General features: G+C 42.6%; 1 protein-coding gene across 1 annotated transcript in view; it reads left to right on the top strand.

The window, feature by feature from the left end:
• The window catches only part of emilin1b (elastin microfibril interfacer 1b), a 55,163-nt gene that overhangs the window by 18,000 nt on the left and 15,377 nt on the right, over nt 1-21,786 (top strand). The window lies entirely within an intron of this gene.

Below are 21,786 nucleotides of genomic sequence, written 5' to 3'. Positions count from 1 at the left end.
GAGGCCCAGCCAATCGGATTTTAGGTCCCAAACTATTATAATGCAGTTGATTTTGCTTATTTCTACATATCAGTCTTAAACGCACAGCACGAAACATCCCATTTCATTCTAGGGATAAAGAGAGGTCAGAAAATCGCCAGGTACAAATCTTCGCCTGCCACACGGGAGACCCAGGTCCAATTCCCCACCAACGTATAGTGTAGTGGGTAACACCTCTGCCTTCTATGCTGTAGACTGGGGTTCAAACCCCACCTGGGGCAGCACCCTACACCATACCAATAAGAGTCCTTGGGCTGGACTCCAAACACCACCTCCGCCTACCTGCGTAAAACGATCAAACTGTAAGTCGCTCTGGATAAGAGCGTCAGCCGATTGCTGGAAAAGTAATAATGACACTAATTAACATTAAACGGGAATCTTAAGAATACAGGACAATGTAGTATATGGGCCCTTTAAAGTAACTACATACACTCATTAAGAGGGGCTGTAATCCAGAAACAAATCAAATTGTGAGAGTTTAGATGCACTAAATTGCCGTGAGTGCACATTTAGGCCCTAAGTGTCAGGGAACGGGTATTTTTGAGCTGGTATTATTTACTAAAAGCTGTAAGTTACCTTTAATATGCTGCATCATGACCTCACATTGTTGGAATGGCTGTGTAGCGACGGAAGGAAATGGGCTACAATAAATTTGGCTCTTACTTTTCACTGCAGGGCCCCTGAGCCAGCGCTAGTGGAGCCACACCTAAAGCCTAATGCACTGCGCTCTGTAATTAAGTGTGGACTCCTGAGTGTTTTAGCTAAACAGAGGGTAAATAAAGACCAAAGCAGGTCAGGAGATAACAGCCTGTGGTCTGTTGTGAGTCAGAGAGGGAGACGCAGGGTAGAGGAAGTCTGCGTGTTTCACTGAGGTGCTGTGGCCTTGCATGTGAAATCATTCAGACCTGTGCTGGTGTACGTTTCCATGCAGGGTTCCATCTGCAGAGTCGGTTAAAACACAAAGAGCCCAGTTTTACTTTTCAGTGGACCAAAGCAGCCCATTCACCTCCCGCTGCCGGGATAGAAGAGCTACAAGGAGAAATCTATCGCTAACAGATCTTCAGATGGACACTAATCCAATCCTGCACCAAAACCCCACGTTATCTTTAGAGCAGCACCGCTTCTCAGGGCTTTTTGGTGAAACTAGAGACTAACACTAAGCTCTGGTGGTGGTGTGGACCTCATCCTTTATCATTAAAACTACATAACTACTACACAGCACTGAAAATGTATAGCTTGGCCCGCTGCACTGCTGCTCTATTGGTATGTATATACTCATTTATTGAGGTCAGCTATGGAGTAATATCTCTTATTCCATCTTACAGGAGCATTCATGGACTGATATCTCTTATTCTGTGTAATGTAAAGGAGAACTGATTAAGGTCATATCTGAACTAGTATCTCATTACCTAGCATGTGGAACATGGAGTGTTTGTTGAGGTCATTTATGAGCCAGTATCTCAGTATCTATGGGGTAGATTATAAACCTATGTCTCCCATTCTAGTGTATAGAAGCATTTATAGAGGTTGTTTATGGAATAATGCACTGTATTTCCAAAGGTTTTCATTCACCCATCCAAATCACTGAGTTCAGGTGTTCCAGTCTCTTCCGTGGCCACAGGTGTATAAAGCCGAGCCCCTAGGCCTGCAGACTGCTTCTACAGACATTAGTGAAAGAATGGGTCGCTCTCAGGAGCTCAGTGAATTCCAGCGTGGTACCGTGATCGGACGCCACCTGTGCAGCAAGTCCAGTCGTGAAACTTCCTCACTACTAAATATTCCACAGTCCACTGTCAGTGGGATTATAACAAAGTGGAAGCGATTGGGAACGACAGCAACTCAGCCACGAAGTGGTCGGCCACGTAAAATGACAGAGCAGTCAGCGGATGCTGAGGGGCTTAGTGCGCTGAGGTCACCGACTTTCTGCAGAGTCAATCACTACAGACCTCCAAACTTCATGTGGCCTTCAGATCAGCTCAAGAACAGCGTAGAGAGCTTCATGGAATGGGTTTCCATGGCCGAGCAGCTGCATCCAAGCCTTACATCACCAAGCGCAATGCAAAGCGTGGAATGCAGTGGTGTGAAGTGAAGAACTTGCCTGCCTTCAACCCCATAGAACACCTTTGGGATGAATTAGAGTGGAGACTGTGAGCCAGACCTTCTCGTCCAACATCAGTGTCTGACCTCACAAATGCGCTTCTGGAAGAACGGCCAGAAATTCCCATAAACACTCTTAACCCTTGTGGAAAGCCTTCCCAGAAGAGCTGAAGCTGTTATAGCTGCAAAGGGTGGGCCGACATCATATTAAACCCTATGGATTAAAGAATGGGATGTCACTCAAGTTCATATGCGTGTGAAGCCAGACGAGCGAATACTTTTGGAAATATAGTGCATGTCCTATTCTAGCATATTGGAGCATTTGTATGGGTCGATTAAGGCCTAATATCTCCTATTCTAGCATATAGGAGTGTTTACTGGGGTCATGTATGGACTAATATATCCTGTTCTAGCAGTAACTGAGCTACAGTACACGAAGTGACTTAAAATAGAATAAATTAATTAAAGTAACATGATTAAGCCAAAATTGGCAGCACTAAAGAAGAAAGGCTTTATTGTGAGTTTAAGGGGGAATTTTCAGCTTAGCTGCCCTTTAACCACGAAGCTGCCCAACACGACGAGAGCAGTTTGTGTTTTTGCAGGCGGGAGGAGAGACCCTGACCCAAAAAGGATAGGAATGCCTCAGTGCGCTCACTGGGGGTTTCTTTTCTCGCATGTTTGAGACACATCTGCAGAGTTTCTGCTCAGACACACCCCTCCACCCCCTTTTGGCAGATAGATTCGGTGAACCTGCAGCTTTTTTTGAGACGCAGCAGAAAGTTCTCTTCCATTAAAGGAATAGTTTGGTCAACAATCACTGTTACATTTTTCCTGCTTACCCAAATTGTAGTGGATCAGCCCAGGCATGTTTGGTGTCTGAAGTTTGTTTCCTTAGTTGTTGCATTTGAGCTGTTAAGCTAATGTAGATGACAAGAAGTGCTGGACAGTAACTGAGTAACTGAGTAACTGAGTATCTGAGTATCTGAGTATCTGAGTATCTGAGTAACTGAGTAACTGAGTATCTGAGTAAATGTAATTAGTTTCTGTACTTTAGTATTTTTGGTGTATCTGTACTGAAGTTTCTCCGTTCTGGGCGACTTTCTCCTTTCACTCCACTACATTTCAGAGTCTAATATCCGACTTTTTCCTCCTACATTTTGAGAAATCTGTCGTTCCTTTTGGTTTCTGTGTGTATAAAAACGTAACATGTCAAAACGAAAGAAGCGCAAAGCCAGAGCACCAATCAGGGCCCAGCGGTCACTTTGTTTAGAGCTTGTTTTGACCTGTTGGTCATACCGACCCAGTGCAGCACGCGGTTCAACGTCAGCGCAGCAGCGTAAAACTTTGGGAGAGTCTGTTCAACATAAATGATGAACTAACCTAACTTTGTGTAAATAGAGCTCAATATAGAAATATGTCCACATATGCAGTCGAGACTGACGCGGCTTTTTTCTGAATTTCTACAAACACCATTTCATTTTATAGTAAATGAGTTTGGGCTGGTTTATGTTTATGAACAGACGCCTACAGATCAACATAGTAAAGGAGCTCATCTGTGATCCTGAGTTTAAAGCCAGTTTTTATTCAACTTAAACTTGGAACTAAGTTGTAAATAAATCTGAAACTGAAACTTTGCTTGTGTGTAAAAAGTGATTTCAGAGCCACTCGGTTCTCCCTGATGGAAACTGTTTACCTTCAGTGTTTTGTGCTTCTGATCATTTTAATAGACGTCAGCGTCACTAATTAATGACGTTCTATTAAAAGACTGGTTTACCAAGAGAGACGCTGGAGGACTTTCACCTGAAATGAGTTCATGAAGCCAGTCTGGTTATAAAAATGATAACAGGACATCAGAGCCAGAATTCCTCTTTTAGTACTTTTACTTTATACTTAAGTACATTTGAAGGGAAATACTTTAGTACTTTTACTCCAGTGGAGGTCTAAAGGGAGGAACTTCTACTTTTACTAGAGTGATATTTTACCTTGGAGGTCTCGACTTTAACTCCAGGACATGATCTGTGTACTTCGTCCACCAGATTCTGACAAGCAATGGAAACTTATAAGTTAGCATTGTTCGCATTGCATGCTTAATCTAAATAACACGTAATGAAGGCTTATACCAGTTAATCCCACTGTAACAGTAAATAATCTCTCATAGACTGAATGTGATTTCTGGCACAATTCATGCGTCCAGGTGGCTGCTACTGTTTTGGCTGTACTGATGTGCTTTAGTCTGTTTTGTAGATAACAGCATGTTTATATTCAGTGCCGTCACTATTAGTGGTAGGCCTTCAGTTTGGGACATGAATATCAAATTCATGAAAAACCAAGGAAATAAACGCCTCGACAATAATGCAGCTCATCTGGTGGTCAGTTTTTGACCACAAAGCCACTGTTATCTGGCTATTTTTGGGTGGTGGACGGTCCACTCTTGACCCAGCAGCACTACAGGTGCTGTCATCACCCAAGTAATATCTGGACAGCAATGTTCTGGTGAATGTCTTGGCTGACTGGCCACGTTTGAGGGGAACTATCGCTTTAAAAGAGCAGGTTGTTGAACGACTGCTGGGGGAAATGTTCCCACGAGTGACGCTTTCCAAACATCAAACACACCATCCTTTGGTGAAAATCTGACCCGACATCTGTTGGAGGATAACTGATAAGACCAGTAATAACATCATGGCTTATCTGGGAACCAGCGTGTGTAAATAAAATCAGACACGATCACCGAGCGAATCCAAATATTGTCCTGAGCAGAGTGGACAGATCTGCGTGCTTACACTGGCGCCGGACCACAGAGTTCGGGTCAAACGAGCTCTTTAAAGCTTTAACGCTCTTGGGTTCTTTATTGAACAGCCTACCTCGGAGCAGAGGGGTCAACAGCGGACACTTTTATATTAAAGGAATATTAACAAAATATAACAAAAACAGACGGCCCTTGTTATTTGGTACAGGCCGTCATAGCTTATCTACTCATGCTCAGATCATTAAAGGGCCCATATCATGCAAAAACAAACGTTCCTCACTTTCTTGTAGACGCTGAACTGACAAAATGTAACATTCATTCCTTCATACATGAAAATGTTTGTGATGTCACAAAAAACAACACATTTACAGTTTAGCCCCACCCATTCAGCCTACAGCAGTGTTGCTCCACCCATTCAGCCTACAGCAGCTTAGCCCCACCCATTCAACCTACAGCAGTTTAGCCCCGCCCTTTTAGCCATGCTAATTAGGGGGTTTAAGCTGCTATACATTAGCTTCATAGCTCCAGCGCTAAAACAATGCAAATTTTTTAACGCAGCTTTTGTTTAGGAAGCTACATTTTATGTATATTAAACGTAATTGATATAATGTTGTTTACAATATAAGGCACAGTTCTGCTAAAAAGGGCCATTAGAAACCATTAGGATTAAAACCTGATGGCTTTGTTTTCTAATGTGAATTGTTTTAAAGGTTTCCAGTAGAGACCACTAGTTTCCGGTAGGACGCTTTTGAATCCCATTAGGAAACCATCAAATGGATTTAGAGCCAATCACTGCTCAACTCTTAAACTATTAGGATCCTTTGCACTGTGATATCAAGAGTTTCTATGTTTTTTTAGATTTACTATAAATAGAGTTAATATTAATCTCATTATTGTTATTCAGACCACATGCTTTATGCAAACTTCAAGCATGTCTTAGCTGATTGGCTACATGTATGATTGGGGGGGTGGACTCGCAGTATTAGATTTTCACTGAACTCACTAACTGTTCACACTTATTCAGCGTCCATATGAAGGGCTGAGATATCTTACAGCTTAAACTCCGTCACAGTGAAGAATGTGCTGCTCTGTCTGTGACGGTTTCACTGTAATTACAGGCTCAGAGCAGCAGCTCCTTTACAGGCGCATACCTTCCATCACCTGTATGTGTTTTTAACACGTCTGTCACTGAGGCAGTCAAATAACATCAGGAGAAAACAGAGCTTTGAAAAATGACTTTTCCTCTGTTGAAAAAGCTTCAGATAATAATGAACACTGGACTGTGCAGAGCAGCCCCTCAAACCTCTTACAGCACTGCAGGTGGGGCTTTCAGCCAGATTCACCAGGAAAAATAAACGGCAGATTTTCTTTCTTTCTGCACTGGAAACAACTATCTCACCCTCAACTATCTCAGTCTCAGCTATCTCACGTTAGCTATCTCACCCTAACTATCTCAGACTCAGCTATCTCACCCTATCTCAGTCTCAGCTATCTCACCCTAACTATCTCACCCTCAACTATCTCAGTCTCAGCTATCTCACCCTAACTATCTCACCCTCAACTATCTCTGTCTCAGCTATCTCACGTTAGCTATCTCACCCTAACTATCTCAGACTCAGCTATCTCACCCTATCTCAGTCTCAGCTATCTCACCCTAACTATCTCACCCTCAACTATCTCAGTCTCAGCTATCTCACCCTAACTATCTCACCCTCAACTATCTCTGTCTCAGCTATCTCACGTTAGCTATCTCACCCTAACTATCTCAGTCTCAGCTATCTCACCCTATCTCAGTCTCAGCTATCTCACCCTAACTATCTCACCCTCAATTATCTCAGTCTCGGCTATCTCACCCTAACTCACCTGCAAATATCTCAGTCTCAGCTATCTCACCCTATCTATCTCACTGTCAACTATCTCAGTCTTAGCTACTTCAGCTACTTCAGCCTAACTCTCTTACCCTCAACTGTCTCACCCTCAAGTTTTCAAGTCACCCTCGAGTTTTTAAACACTGTCCACTCACTGTCCACTCTATTAGACACTCCTACCTTGTCGGTCCACCTTGTAGATGTAAAGTCAGAGACGACAGCTTGTCTGCTGCTGCACAGTTTGTGTTGGTCATCCTCTAGTCCTTCATCAGTGGTCACAGGACGCTGCCCACAGGACGCTGATGGCTGGATAGGTTTGGTTGGTCCTGACCACTGAAGAACAGGGTAACAGAGTATCAGAGATGGACTACAGTCTGTAACTGTAGAGTGAAACTATACGGTCAGTGGAGCTGATACAGTGGACAGTGAGAGTAGAAATGAGGAGATGGTTTTAATGAAGTGGCCAGTCAGTGTCTGTACAACCTGATCTGCTGACGTTGTATGAAAACAAACAGGCTCCACTCTCACTGTGACTCAAATAAACTGAGCTGTGAAAACAGGCCAGACGTCCAACCACAGCTCAGCGCCGGACACCACAAACATTTCCTGCTCTCCACATCAGAGAGGGGTCAGAGGTCATGGCCAGGGCAGCCTGTGGGTTCACTCGGGCAGAGGAAGTGTGGACAGAGAGGACGAGGTCAGGAGAACAGAGAGAAAATAACACCGTGAGAAGCATCATGTGTCAAAGAACAGCAGGCAGATAAAAACCCAATCAGGATCATGAAGGTAATCAAGCTCAAATCAAAAGGATCCTCTTTCCTTCTATTATTATTATTATTATTATTATTATTATTATTATTATTATTATTAAATATTGTTGTTCTATACATTTTATTTGTATGTATGGAAACACAAGAACAAATTATTCTTTATTAATTATTCATCACAAACAGGAGAAAAGCATAAAACACTCTATAGATGATTCTGCTGAACTGAATCAAACACATTTGGGACTTTTAACTGATCTTGGACTTTAGACTAAAACCCTTTTCCTCTGAGTGACTCTAAACTTTAAGTATGATTATTTTATTAAAACTGATGACTGAATGTTCCATTTCATCTCTACCAAAACAATCATAACTCTACTAAACTTTACCGCCTGTTTCAGTCGTGACCGTTTCAGCTCATTCTGACCTCAGAACCTCAGCAGCTCATGACCAGCAAACTCGGCTCTGACCAGCTGTTCACACAGAAAATCACCATATTTTACAGTAAAACATACAATATACAATACACATTTACTTCAAAACAGTGGGATCTAACTGCTCACCATGTGGCCATGAGGGACAGGGATGCAGCCTCACTACCTGCTCTGAAATACAGGGGCGTGGCTAAAATAAGGCTCCGCCTACATACAAAAATTTTCAGTAGTGATATAAGCTTTTTTTTATTCTTGAAAGTTTTTTAATGTAAAAATTAAACTTGTGATTAATCCAAATCTTTAAACGAAATAAAAATCTATAAACATGTCACATTGAAAAATGCAAAAGAATAACCAAAATGTGTGTGTGTGTGTGTGTGTGTGTATATATATATACCCCCACAATCGGGGGCGTAAGGGCAGATAGGTAAAATGTGAGTTGGACCATGTGGTGCTGATTTCTGCATGACGTTAGCTGCAGTGGAAGCAGGACTCCCTCTGGCCTGGCCTGTGTTTCTGGGTAGCCGCTGGCCACTGCATGTGTTAATGGTTCTCCTCAGCTCCTTTACTCTGTAAACATATCAGTATCAGTGAGGCAGCTTTGTTTCTCTGCCTCACACTAAACCCATTAAACCTCTGAGCTGAAGAACATCTGAGGTGGCATTAGAACTTCAGGACCCAGAGTAAACTCAGAGTAAAGAGTTTGTGTGAAACCCTGTAGATGGTTAGCGGGAGAAAACCTGGATTTCAACAAATGTTTATCAAAGTTGATCAAAATATTACATCATATGCAGTTGCACTCAAAATAATTCAACCCCCACTGAGACTGCAAAGATTTACAAATACAAGCTTTTGATGAAGACCTAACACTACCTGTGTATCAGTTAATAGGCCTCAACTATCTTACCCTCAATTATCTCACTCTCAGCCATCTCACCCTCAACTATCTTACCCTCAACTATCTCAGTCTCAGCCATCTCACCCTCAACTATCTTACCCTCAATTATCTCAGTCTCAGCCATCTCACCCTCAACTATCTTACCCTCAATTATCTCAGTCTCAGCCATCTCACCCTCAACTATCTTACCCTCAATTATCTCACTCTCAGCCATCTCACCCTCAACTATCTTACCCTCAATTATCTCAGTCTCAGCCATCTCACCCTCAACTATCTTACCCTCAACTATCTCAGTCTCAGCTATCTCACCCTCAACTATCTCAGTCTCAGCTATCTCACCCTCAACTATCTCAGTCTCAGCTATCTCACCCTATCTCAGTCTCAGCTATCTCACCCTAACTATCTCACCCTCAACTACCTCAACACCAACACTCACCCTCAACTATCTCATTGTCAGCTATCTCACCCTATAAGGAGCAAAAATATTAGTGAACACCATAAGAAAAACACTACTCATGCAAGAACTTCATGCCTGGACACCTTTTCACACTCCACTCTTGACCAAAAACACTTAAGTCAGCTTGAATATGCAAGAAGGAATTTGGAGTTCTGGGAGATTTATGGAGTGATGTAACTAAACTAGAACTGTTTGGACCTATGGATCCGTGATATGTCTGGCATAAGAAAAGCAAAGCTTATAACAAAAAGAAAACCATCCCTGTGGTCAAGCATGGATGTGGTCAGTCCTGTTGAGTGGTGTTTTGCTGCTGCAGGAACAGGTAATCCTAACCATTTGACTGGCATCATGGATTTGTTGAAATCTGGGGCCCTTTTGGAGAAGACCGTGATGCCTTTATTGTATAAATTGACACAATCGGTCAGGGATAGGTCTTGACATGTCCTTGAGTGACTATCTCAGTCACTGGATTTAAATCCCTCTGAAACCCTTGGGTGGGGTTTAAAGAAAGCTGTGACGGTACAGAAACCAAGGAACATTAATGAGCTGGAAGCTTCTGCAGCTGTGAATGAGTAAAGAGATGTCAGACGTTTGTGAGCATCTACCAGAAACATTTGTTGGAGGTTATAAAGTGTAAAGGTTGCACCATGAAATCCTGACTTTGGGGGCTGAATCATTTTGTACAGACATTTTTGGAGAGAATTATTTGTTATTTGTTATTTCAACACTTATGCCTTACAGCAGGGGTCAGCAAACCTTTCAACAAAATCAAACTGCTTTGGGAGCCACAGCATTTTGTCTATTGTACCATCTTGGCTGTAAAACATCAGACGCAATCATGCAGACGTGCCTTGCTCCACTTTGAGCTTCAGCTCAGCTATAATTGCTTTTCTCGCATCTCTGGCAGGAAACCTTTCCAAAGGAACAGTTTCTTGTAAAATGGCTCAACTTTTTACGAGGCTGAAGTCGCTTCTCGTTCGCCAGCTTACTTGTTCAAATTTTCCCGTTCCATCTTAACCAATCACATTCATCCTGGTGGCTGGTATTCAATTACATTCATTCTGCCTCGGAGGCAGCACTGCCTCCAGAACCGTTTTGAGTAGCGATTTCACACACAAGCGTAATAATTTGTAAATCTAAATTGGGCATAATACTATAGTGACCCGCTATTGGCTGGTGCTGCCTCCAAGAGGCTCAGGGGGCGTGGCCGTACGAGTGGCCACACGTGGAGGTTCATAGGCCTCCTGAACAGAGACTTGATGTTCTTTAAATGTACATTTACATTTACGGCATTTGGCTGAGGCTCTTATCCAGAGCGACTTACAGTTTAATCATTTTACACAGGGAGGCGAAGGTGGTGTTAGGAGTCTTGCCCAAGGACTCTTATTGGTATAGTGCTGGGTGTTTACCCAGGTGGGGTTGAACCCCAGTCTACAGCGTAGAAGGCAGAGGTCTTACCCACTACACTATCCCAAATGCAGTTGTTGTTTGTTAGTGTAAAGATGTGTCTGGAGTGGGGTCCATGCTGTGGGTTGGTCACTGTGACAGTGAAGCCTGTGGTTAGTGGTGACCTCCCTCGTGAGTCCAGTATGTGCCTTTCTGCCTGGTGTTTAATAAAGAGCATTCCTTTTGGTGGAATCATCATTACTCCACGCCGATGCCACAATACAAAGCTCGTTCCCCGTTTGACTGAGTATGACTTTAATCTGGGAAGCTAGACTTTCTCATGGCTTTCCCACCTGCTGTGTAAAAACCCAGTCAGATTCTCACAGATGTAATGGAAGAGCTGAAAACAGGAAGGATGCGGCGCTGACGGTCAGAATGGCTGAAGTTAGCCTCAGGGATCATCCAGCTGAACAAAAGCTCTTGTGTGAAGCCCTTGAGTGGCAGGGTCACCGCGGCCAGATGGACTAAGACATAGTGCCGTTCTGCGTCACTGCATGAAAATAAACTGTTCATTCTGCGGTAACGGCTGCTCTGGGGGAACTAATGACCGTCTTTGCTCAGAAGATAAGCTGGAATAAGGAACAAGCCCTATAAAAATGAAACTAGATATCCTGTCAGTATATTCCAAAATATTAATAGAATATATTGGAATACCTTGGGGCTCGAGATGTGCTTGGATGATCATGTAAAGCACAAAGACAGAATTGCTATCAGAACAAAACTGAAGTAGAGGTTGATGGAATGTCTTAGATCTTATTTGAAGTCATGTTGGACTATTTCAATTGGTCTATTCATTATGAAGCTGTCTTTATTTATTTAGTGATTTATTGAGATGTTTTTCTTCCGGCTCTTTGTGTTCTATGTTGACCTACTATGTACATAAATTGACAGCTTTGAAAGCAGAGCTTGAAAATTACACCTGATCACCAGTGGAGGACAGTAACTGAGTAACTGAGTGACTGAGAACCATTTTCTTACTAAAGAACCCTTCAAGAACCATCTTTTTAGGAGTGAATATTTACAGATATAAAATAATCAAATAATAACCATCAATATTGTTCTAATTGCCATGTTTTTATATCTGTGGTCGTCCTTTTTTAAAGGGCTGGCTGCGTAAGGGACGTTACCGAAGCTCCTATTCATGTTTTCTTGTTTTTGAGAGCGTAAAATAAGGTCACATGTCCAAAATCAGACTGAAAAGACTCCATAATACTGGATCTTACTGTCTTAATCAGGTGCCTTTGTTTGTATCAGGTGTCTTTATTTCTTTTATTTCTGCTCCCTGTGAAAACAGCTTGATTATAACGTGGTTATGTTGAGCTGATTTGCCTCCTGGTCTGTCGGGGCTGCAGAATCTCAGCCAAATCCACTTAATCACACATTTCAGTTTCAGTAAGACGCGATGGGAAGTGTAATGGAAAAACCAGCGTAGGTCGTGACGGATTTGGAAAAAAAATGTTTTCGTGAGGTCTGATTGGTGGGTTTAGTGGGCCTTCACTATAATGGAATAAACGTGTAAATGTGAGGTTGCCAAATCCGCTCCTTTGTTTTCTCTCCCTGGATTACTCGGCCTCGAACACAGAAACTCTGCTCCCTCTCTGACGTTCTGCCTGGGTTTGCAGACGGTTCTCCGTAGGTTTCAGAGCTGAGATGAAAGCAGGAACACGGAGAGAGCAGCGCATGACGAATGAGTTAAGAATGCAGATCTGCTGCTGTGACCCATCGCGGATCCAGCGCTCTGCAGACAAACAGCCGGCCTCTCTCTGCTCTCCAGAGCACTGCGACAGTCTGAATTCCTCCTCAGTCCGCTCTGCATCACCCTTATTAAGAGATGAGTGGTCCATCTCTCAGCACAGACTCAGATACAGAGCGTGCTGTTATGTGAGGGACAGTCTGGTCTCAGCCTGAAAGCTCAGTCACCTTATTTGTTTCTGTCGTCTGCTGGGCCTCAACTGCAGGATGTGTTGCAAACAGGCCTGGAACCGACGTGACTCTGTAGTTAAAGGTTATTTTGGAAGATTTTTACATAAGTTGAGTACAGAAATCAAATTTTTGTAGTTTTACTCAGGTGCATTTCCAAGAGAAAACACTTTCATACTACTGGCCAAAGATGGTATAAAAGCTAGAAATAGCAGAGACAGTATATGACCAGCAGGGGGCGCCTCTGACTCTAGAGACACTTTTGAGGAGGGCTTAGTTTTGAGCAGGTAAATCGTGGCTAGCTTAACGTCTGACATTTCAGCCCCAAACTATCCACTTTTGGGCATAATTCTCTATTTTTATTACTCGATGGGCTACAGAGACCATAAACATGCTGCTCGTTCAGCTGCGCTGGAGCGGATGGTTTGGCAAGGGAAATGATTGTTTGACGTTGCCTAGTAACATAATTGACCACAGTTTCCATGAGCACAACCTACTTAACCTACTTAAGTATTATTTTGGAAGATTTTTACTTTAATTGAGTATAGAAATTGAATATTTGTACTTTTACTCAATTACAAATACCTCTTTCCTCCTTGAGTAATCGGCGAATGTTGATACCACGACCACCGATGGACAGAGAAACTCTGCGTTGCGTTTTTATCCGTCAGGATTTTATTCCCGAGAACAGAAATACGGCCTGTTAGTGTTGGTTAGCGAGCACCTGCTTCTCCTCTCCTCTCCTCACCTCCTCATACGGGACAAAGATAAAGAAGAGCGATAAAGCTTATAGAAAAGATGTAGAATGTGTTGGAAGTGGTTCTATACAGCACCAGAGAGGGTCCTGGCTATGCTGTCTCCTCCTGGTGTGTGTAATTTAGCTGTATTAGGAAGCAAATGCTCAGCTCACAGTGAGAGCCGGACAGGATGAAGTACAGCCTCCACACCGGGGGGTTAGTTTAACACACTGCTACAGCCAAGACCCCCAGATTACACACTCAGGGAACTGCATACAATATCCCCCCCTATATACATCCAACACAGTCAAATCTGATGATGTTTCAGTCACAGGTTCATCAGAAACGTCGGTGTCATGTAAATATCTTTGGGGTTTTATGTGCTGATACTTGCTGTTGCACTTTGTGGTCTAAAATTAAAGCGTCAGCGATTCTCTTTGTAACGATCACTGAAAAGATATTTTCATGTGTTTATGTTGGAGAGCTTGTCTAGTTCAGTCATCAGATCAACTGCGCTGATGTCTCAGACTTTTTTCTTTCTCAAGAGCACATTTAAGAAAACGGTCAGGAAGATGTTGGAGAATGAGGCCCAGTGTTTTTTCTGTTTGGCTTAAAATCTCCCTTCTGGAGAGACGGCGCCTGGACTCGCCCAGTTTGGATTGGTTCATTCAGGCTCCAGCTCCGCCCTGGCTCCGCCCACTCATCATCATCATCATCATCACTCACCTGCAGCTGGACTGTGATTTACTCACATATATAAACACCTGGGCTCTGTTTGCAAGCTTCTTCCTGTTTCTTTGTGCTGAGGTGATCTGGTTCTTTGCTCTTCTTTCTGTTCTGTTTCTGCACTTTTTACGCAGGTAGCAGATCACAGTGCTTTACAGATGAACGACAAAGTTCAGTAAGAGCAATAAAATAAAAAAAGCTTTCATTTCTTCTGATTTTTAGAAGGAACAGCACATCACCAAACTGAAATCTGATCTGAAAACTCATCTCTTTGCCACTTTACCTGACACAGCAAGAGAAAAGCAAACACCTTAAAACTGAACCTTGTGGGACTCCACAAGAGATATTTGATGAATGACCTCACAATGCAATCAAAAGCTGTTGAGTACAGCAGGATTCTTAAGACTGAAGTCCTTTTAACTGATATTATTCTCAGCACCAAAAAGGGAAATCCACAAAGTTATTCTCGTTATGATGATAAAGGTGTCTATTAAAATCATCTGAGGAATCAGAGAATAATTATCTTGCATTGTATCATATTGCAGGGGTAACTCCAGGGTGTCCAGTACTGTTTGGTGATTTCCTCTGAAAGCTCCTCATTATTATTACATAATGCAAAAGTCTGGTCTCAGGGTTGGCCCACTATTAAAGAAGCTATTTAGTTTGACAGTACTAAAGATAATGCATGATTTTTGATGAGAGTCAGTGGAGAACAGTACCTGAGTAACTGAGTATCTGAGTATCTGAGTAAATGTAATTAGTCTCTGTACTTTAGTATTTTTGGTGTATCTGTACTGAAGTTTCTCCGTTCTGGGCGTCTTTTTCCTTTCACTCCACTACATTTCAGAGTCTAATATCCGACTTTTTCCTCCTACATTTTGAGAAATCTGTCGTTCCTTTTGGTTTCTGTGTGTATAAAAACGTAACATGTCAAAACGAAAGAAGCGCAAAGCCAGAGCACCAATCAGGGCCCAGCGGTCACTTTGTTTAGAGCTGGTTTTGACCTGTTGGTCATACCGACCCAGTGCAGCACGCGGTTCAACGTCAGCGCAGCAGCGTAAAACTTTGGGAGAGTCTGTTCAACATAAATGATGAACTAACCTAACTTTGTGTAAATAGAGCTCAATATAGAAATATGTCCACATATGCAGTCGAGACTGACGCGGCTTTTTTCTGAATTTCTACAAACACCGTTTCATTTTATAGTAAATGAGTTTGGGCTGGTTTATGTTTATGAACAGACGCCTACAGATCAACATAGTAAAGGAGCTCATCTGTGATCCTGAGTTTAAAGCCAGTTTTTATTCAACTTAAACTTGGAACTAAGTTGTAAATAAATCTGAAACTGAAACTTTGCTTGTGTGTAAAAAGTGATTTCAGAGCCACTCGGTTCTCCCTGATGGAACCTGTTTACCTTCAGTGTTTTGTGCTTCTGATCATTTTAATAGACGTCAGCGTCACTAATTAATGACCTTCTATTAAAAGACTGGTTTACCAAGAGAGACGCTGGAGGACTTTCACCTGAAATGAGTTCATGAAGCCAGTCTGGTTATAAAAATGATAACAGGACATCAGAGCCAGAATTACTCTTTTTTAGTACTTTTACTTTATACTTAAGTACATTTGAAGGGAAATACTTTAGTACTTTTACTCAAGTGGAGGTCTAAAGGGAGGAACTTCTACTTTTACTGGAGGAATATTTTACCTTGGGTCTCTACTTTAACTCCAGGACATGGTTTCTGTACTTCGTCCACCACCGGCTGATGTTACATGAGCACCAGAGAAGAAAGGAGCAGTTTGTATTAGCAGTGGTGGTGATCATTCCCCTTAATGGAGCTGAATGGAGTCCTCGCTCAGCTCAAAACACTGTGCTATTCTCCGCTCCCATTACAATTAATTACAAACATCCTCCACGCCAGCCTGCTTCCTGACGTCACTCAGTCACGCAGCACCAGCTGCGTTGAAAGCGCACAGCCCAAAACATGACATTGTGCTGGCAGGCGGCGTTAGCAGCTGGATGGGCAGGAAATCCTTCACAGGTCAGCAATGGTCAGCAGGAAGTGGAGCTAAAGGCAGGTGGGCAAGAAGGCCTGCAGAACTGGGGGGAGTTCAGGCCTGGATCATGTGGCTAAAGAATACATGGCGCTGTGTATATTTGCGTGATTTAGGGTTTTAAACTTTAAGCTCAGTAACAGCATTTCTGCTTCTTTTTATCTGTAGGGAGCATCAGATTCTGAATCAGACCACACACTGGAACCGAGCTGTGTTAAAGCGATAGTTTAGAAATCAGATTTAACCTACAGAATCTTCCTCCTAACACAGACAGACTCATGCATGTGTGTTTTAGCACACCAGCACCAAAATCTCCGTTTTTATTATTATGTTAAATGAAAGACACACAAAAACATGAGCTAAAATACTAGAAATAGCCGCTGAATCTGAGGAGAAAACGACTTCATTCTAGTGAAATTCTGTCTATGCAGCAAGAACATTTTACTCGACAAGAAGCCTTAAAATAAGTCCCAGCTTAGAAATTAGAGGTTAGGTTAGAGTTCAAAGCTATGAAATAAGTAAAAACTGCTTTTTTTAGATGAAATACTTGAGACTTGCTGCAGCTGAGTAATAAGTGAAATACGCTGAATATTAGTGTATAAATCTTTCATTCAATTTATTTGCCTTGTTAATTTTAGCACTGTGAAAAATGAAGGAAATAAATTTGCTTTTTAGTGTAAATGACTGAACACTGAAAATAACTGAAAGCTGTCTGCTGTTTAAACCGGCATTTAATTTAAAACTAGTCCTTAATCTCAAAGTGCACTGCAAACAAAAGGTATCAAGTTAAATTGTCTTAAATCTTGTTGATATATCTAATACTCATGTTTTAAATCATTGTCCGCTTATCTTATTTCTAGATGATTTTTGCTTGTTTTGAGTAATTAAGGAAAATGATCTCACTATATTGGCAGATAATTATGCTTATAAGAACTGAAGGCATGTGCTTGAAACAAGCAAAGCTATACTATATGCCAATATAGTGAGACTGACTTATTAAAATGACTCAAAACAAGTAAAAAACACATAGAAATAAGTTAAAAACTACCTGAACTTGATAAATATAGATATTAAGACTAGATTTAAAATGATTTCTCTTGTTAAGATGAAGTGCGGATGTCTTACAACGGGAAACTGATTTTACTTGAACATTAGAGAGAAAAAATTCCTCTGAATGAAACAAAACCGCTATCTTAACTATTTATTTATGCAGGCAATTTTCAGAAATTGGTGGAGTTCCCCTTTGATGAGGCCCCGAGTGTAAACGTACAGCATCTGCAGGTCGTGACTGGGGTCATGTTGTTGTTTTGTAGTCCACAACGTGCCCAGATTAAGGAATTCTCTGTCAAACAAAAATGTTCCAAAGTTTTGTTCTCAGGGCATTTTATCCCCCCTCTGTCATCGGACCCTCGGAATGAGGTCGTACAGCAGTCCTTGGGCCTTGTTCACACTGCCAGCCTGAGTCCTGCCTGTCATAAGAAGAGCATCTGTGAGGTCAGACGCCGATGTTGGACGAGAGGGTCTGGCTCACAGTCTCCATTCTAGTTCATCCCAAAGGTGTGTGATGGGGTTGAGGTCAGGGCTCTGTGAGGGTCAATCAGGTTCTTCCACCCCAAACTCACCCAGTCAGGCTTTTATCGAGCTGCTTTGGTCACTGGATCTCAGTCACACCGGAACAGAAAAGGTTCTACCCCAAACTGTTCCACAAAGTTGGAATCGTAAATGTTGTCCAGAACGTCTTGATGCTGAAGCTTTAAGATTCCCTTCACTGGAACTCAGGGTTCTAGACCAACCCCTGAAAAACAGCCCATATCATCATCCCTCCTCCACCAAACTTTACAGCTGGCACAGGGCAGTCAGGCAGGTAACGTCCTCCTGGCATTCGCCAAACCCAGACTCGCCCATCAGACTGACAGATAGAGAAGTGTGTCTGATCCACTTGTACCAGTACAACACACACTAACACACCACCACCACGTCAGTGTTACTGCAGTGCTGAGAATGACCCACCACCCAAATAGTACCTGCTCTGTGAGGGTCCATGGGAGTCCTGACCACTGAAGAACAGGGTAACAGAGTATCAGAGAAACAGATGGACTACAGTCTGTAACTGTAGAACTACAGAGTGCAGCTATACGGTCAGTGGAGCTGATAAAGTGGACAGTGAGCACAGAAACGAGGAGGTGGTCAGAATGATATGCCTGATCAGGGTATGTACTCTATGGTTTATATATTATGCTTATAAGTCCAATATTTGAGGCCTTGATGCTTGAAGCTTCGGACAGTCCTGGGCTGGAAGTTAGGGAACCAGCCTCGTGACCAGAAGGTCGCTGGTTCAATCCCCAGTGCCAACAGTCCGTGACTGAGGTGTGTCCTTGAGCAAGACACCTAACCCCCAATTGCTCCACGGGTGCTGTGGATAGGGCTGCCCACCGCTCTGGTCAAGTGTGCTCACTGCCCCTTCGTGTGTGTGTGTGTGTATTCACTAGTGTGTATGTGGTGTCCCACTTCATGGGTGGGATAAATGCGGAGGTGGAATTTCCCGGTTTGTGGGATTAAAAAAGTATTTTCAAACTTAATATGTAAGTACATGTATTTTGAAATATATGCCTGACCCTTCATGACCTGTCAGATTATCAGATTTCTGAACAGGTAAAGAAGAGCAGGGGTTCCTCATTTGGGCCTCGTTAAGGCGACCCGTCCTCTAAGGTCTAGAACTGATTTCAGCAGGTCAGCGTTGGTGATCAGAGCTCTGAACACCAGACTGAGATGATTTCTCCTTGGTGTGGTGGAGAGACGCTGATGCCACATTTTTTGTTTTCTTATGACGCAATGCCACCCACGCTGCTCTCACAGGGCTGCTGACGATGAACTGGGAGAGAGAGGATTTATCCTCTGACACTACATCGTATTTTCCATCAGTGACCTTTCTCTCTCTCACACACACACACACACACACACACACACACACACACACACAGAAGCCCTTGTCTTCAGGACAGAACTGCGCAGGGTGGGGTCTCCCGGGCAGCTAAGCGGCTTGTAGACATAATGAGATGATCGCTGCCTTCAGCCTTCAGCCTTCAGTGAGCATGGTACTGGGAACACGGTTAAAGAACATGGTTCTTTACTCGGTTAAATGGTTCTTCTCTATGATGGAAACTCACGCATGGTTCTTCAGAAGAAACGGATCATTAGATATTACACCTTTATACTTTTGGGTTCTATATAGGAGCCTAAGGTGACATGACATATATTCTTTAATAAGACATGGCCACAAATTAATATATTGAGGCCACAAGTTTCCCACATAGTAATTTCTGGCTTCTAAATAGTAATTTGTGGCCTCAATGTACTAATTTGTAGCCTTAATCTATAAATCGTGGCCACAATGTAGTAATTTGTGGCCTCAATCTTCAAACTGTGGCCTTAATCTATAAATTGTGGCCACAATGTAGTAATTTGTGGCCTCAATCTACAAACTGTGGCCTTAATCTATAAATTGTGGCCACAATGTAGTAATTTGTGGCCTCAATCTACAAACTGTGGCCTCAATCTATAAATTGTGGCCACAATGTAGTAATTTATGGCCTCAATCTACAAACTGTGGGCTCAATCTATAAATTGTGGCCACAATGTAGTAATTTGTGGCCTCAATCTACAAACTGTGGCCTCAATCTATAAATTGTGGCCACAATGTAGTAATTTGTGGCCTCAATCTACAAACTGTGGCCTCAATCTATAAATTGTGGCCACAATGTAGTAATTTGTGGCCTCAATCTACAAACTGTGGCCTTAATCTATAAATTGTGGCCACAATGTAGTAATTTGTGGCCTCAATCTTCAAACTGTGGCCTTAATCTATAAATTGTGGCCACAATGTAGTAATTTGTGGCCTCAATCTACAAACTGTGGCCTTAATCTATAAATTGTGGCCACAATGTAGTAATTTGTGGCCTCAATCTACAAACTGTGGCCTCAATCTATAAATTGTGGCCACAATGTAGTAATTTATGGCCTCAATCTACAAACTGTGGGCTCAATCTATAAATTGTGGCCACAATGTAGTAATTTGTGGCCTCAATCTACAAACTGTGGCCTCAATCTATAAATTGTGGCCACAATGTAGTAATTTGTGGCCTCAATCTACAAACTGTGGCCTTAATCTATAAATTGTGGCCACAATGTAGTAATTTGTGGCCTCAATCTACAAACTGTGGCCTCAATCTATAAATTGTGGCCACAATGTAGTAATTTATGGCCTCAATCTACAAACTGTGGGCTCAATCTATAAATTGTGGCCACAATGTAGTAATTTGTGGCCTCAATCTACAAACTGTGGCCTCAATCTATAAATTGTGGCCACAATGTAGTAATTTGTGGCCTCAATCTACAAACTGTGGCCTCAATCTATAAATTGTGGCCACAATGTAGTAATTTGTGGCCTCAATCTACAAACTGTGGCCTTAATCTATAAATTGTGGCCACAATGTAGTAATTTGTGGCCTCAATCTACAAACTGTGGCCTCAATCTATAAATTGTGGCCACAATGTAGTAATTTATGGCCTCAATCTACAAACTGTGGGCTCAATCTATAAATTGTGGCCACAATGTAGTAATTTGTGGCCTCAATCTACAAACTGTGGCCTCAATCTATAAATTGTGGCCACAATGTAGTAATTCATGGCATCAGTATAGCGATGTGTGGCCTTAATAAAGTCACCATGCCAGGTTAGAGGCTCTGCACCTTGTGCTAACCGTGCCAGGTTGCTGTGTTACACGCCTGTTTGTGCTTTAGCCCGTGAGGAACTGCGTAACGCCGTCCGTCAGAGTTACTGAACTGTGCGCTGTGACGTTTGTGTGATGCTAACGCTGGAATATAGGCTTCCTTTACCTGTTAGCTGCATTAGCCTCTTAGCTCCAGCGCTAACATTAAAGAATCCCTGCACGTCTGGGCTGACGGACTGAATCTGGGGTAGAGAGGAGAATTACATGCTCCTGAGCTTTAAGGACAGACGGCCTGCAGGCTGGTCAGGGGCTGGTCAGGTGTTTGTTAACTGAAACCCAGCCAGACGGACGGCTGATCGGATCCAGAGCAGAAGGCCAGGAGATTCTGATTCTGGCCTGTGAGAGTCTCAAAGCTGCTTACAGAACAAAAAACTGTTTACCTCCAATTATTCGCTAATTTATGACACCAGGAGACGACAGATCTGCTCGGAGTGACTCCCAGTAAATCCGACGCATGCTGAGCTCAGGAAAACGCTGGGTTTTATCCTGAATCCGCTTCTCCTGCTGCTCTGCTGTTGGAGATCTCAGTGGAAAAGTCCTTCACGCTTCTGGTTATAATGAATCTTCATTGCTCGTTTCCGAGAGTTACTGTACATTTCTCTTTCGTCGTCTGTTAGTCCTCCTGGCTCCTCCATGGTGCTCATGCCTTGAATCGCCTCTTCCTACAATTATTTTTGACCCGTAGTTCAAACATTTTGTGCAAAGTGCAGATTCTAAACTTTCATTTCATCATTTTATTATGAAGGGACAAAACATCCTCAATATTTTGTCAGGAAACGGGTAAATTTGGAAGTTCAGAGTCAAACACAA

The sequence above is a fragment of the Pygocentrus nattereri genome, chromosome 10, assembly GCF_015220715.1.
Source record: "Pygocentrus nattereri isolate fPygNat1 chromosome 10, fPygNat1.pri, whole genome shotgun sequence".
NCBI lineage: Eukaryota > Metazoa > Chordata > Actinopteri > Characiformes > Serrasalmidae > Pygocentrus > Pygocentrus nattereri.
Note: the sequence above shows the minus strand (reverse complement) of the source record. Positions and strands in the feature narration are given on the sequence as shown.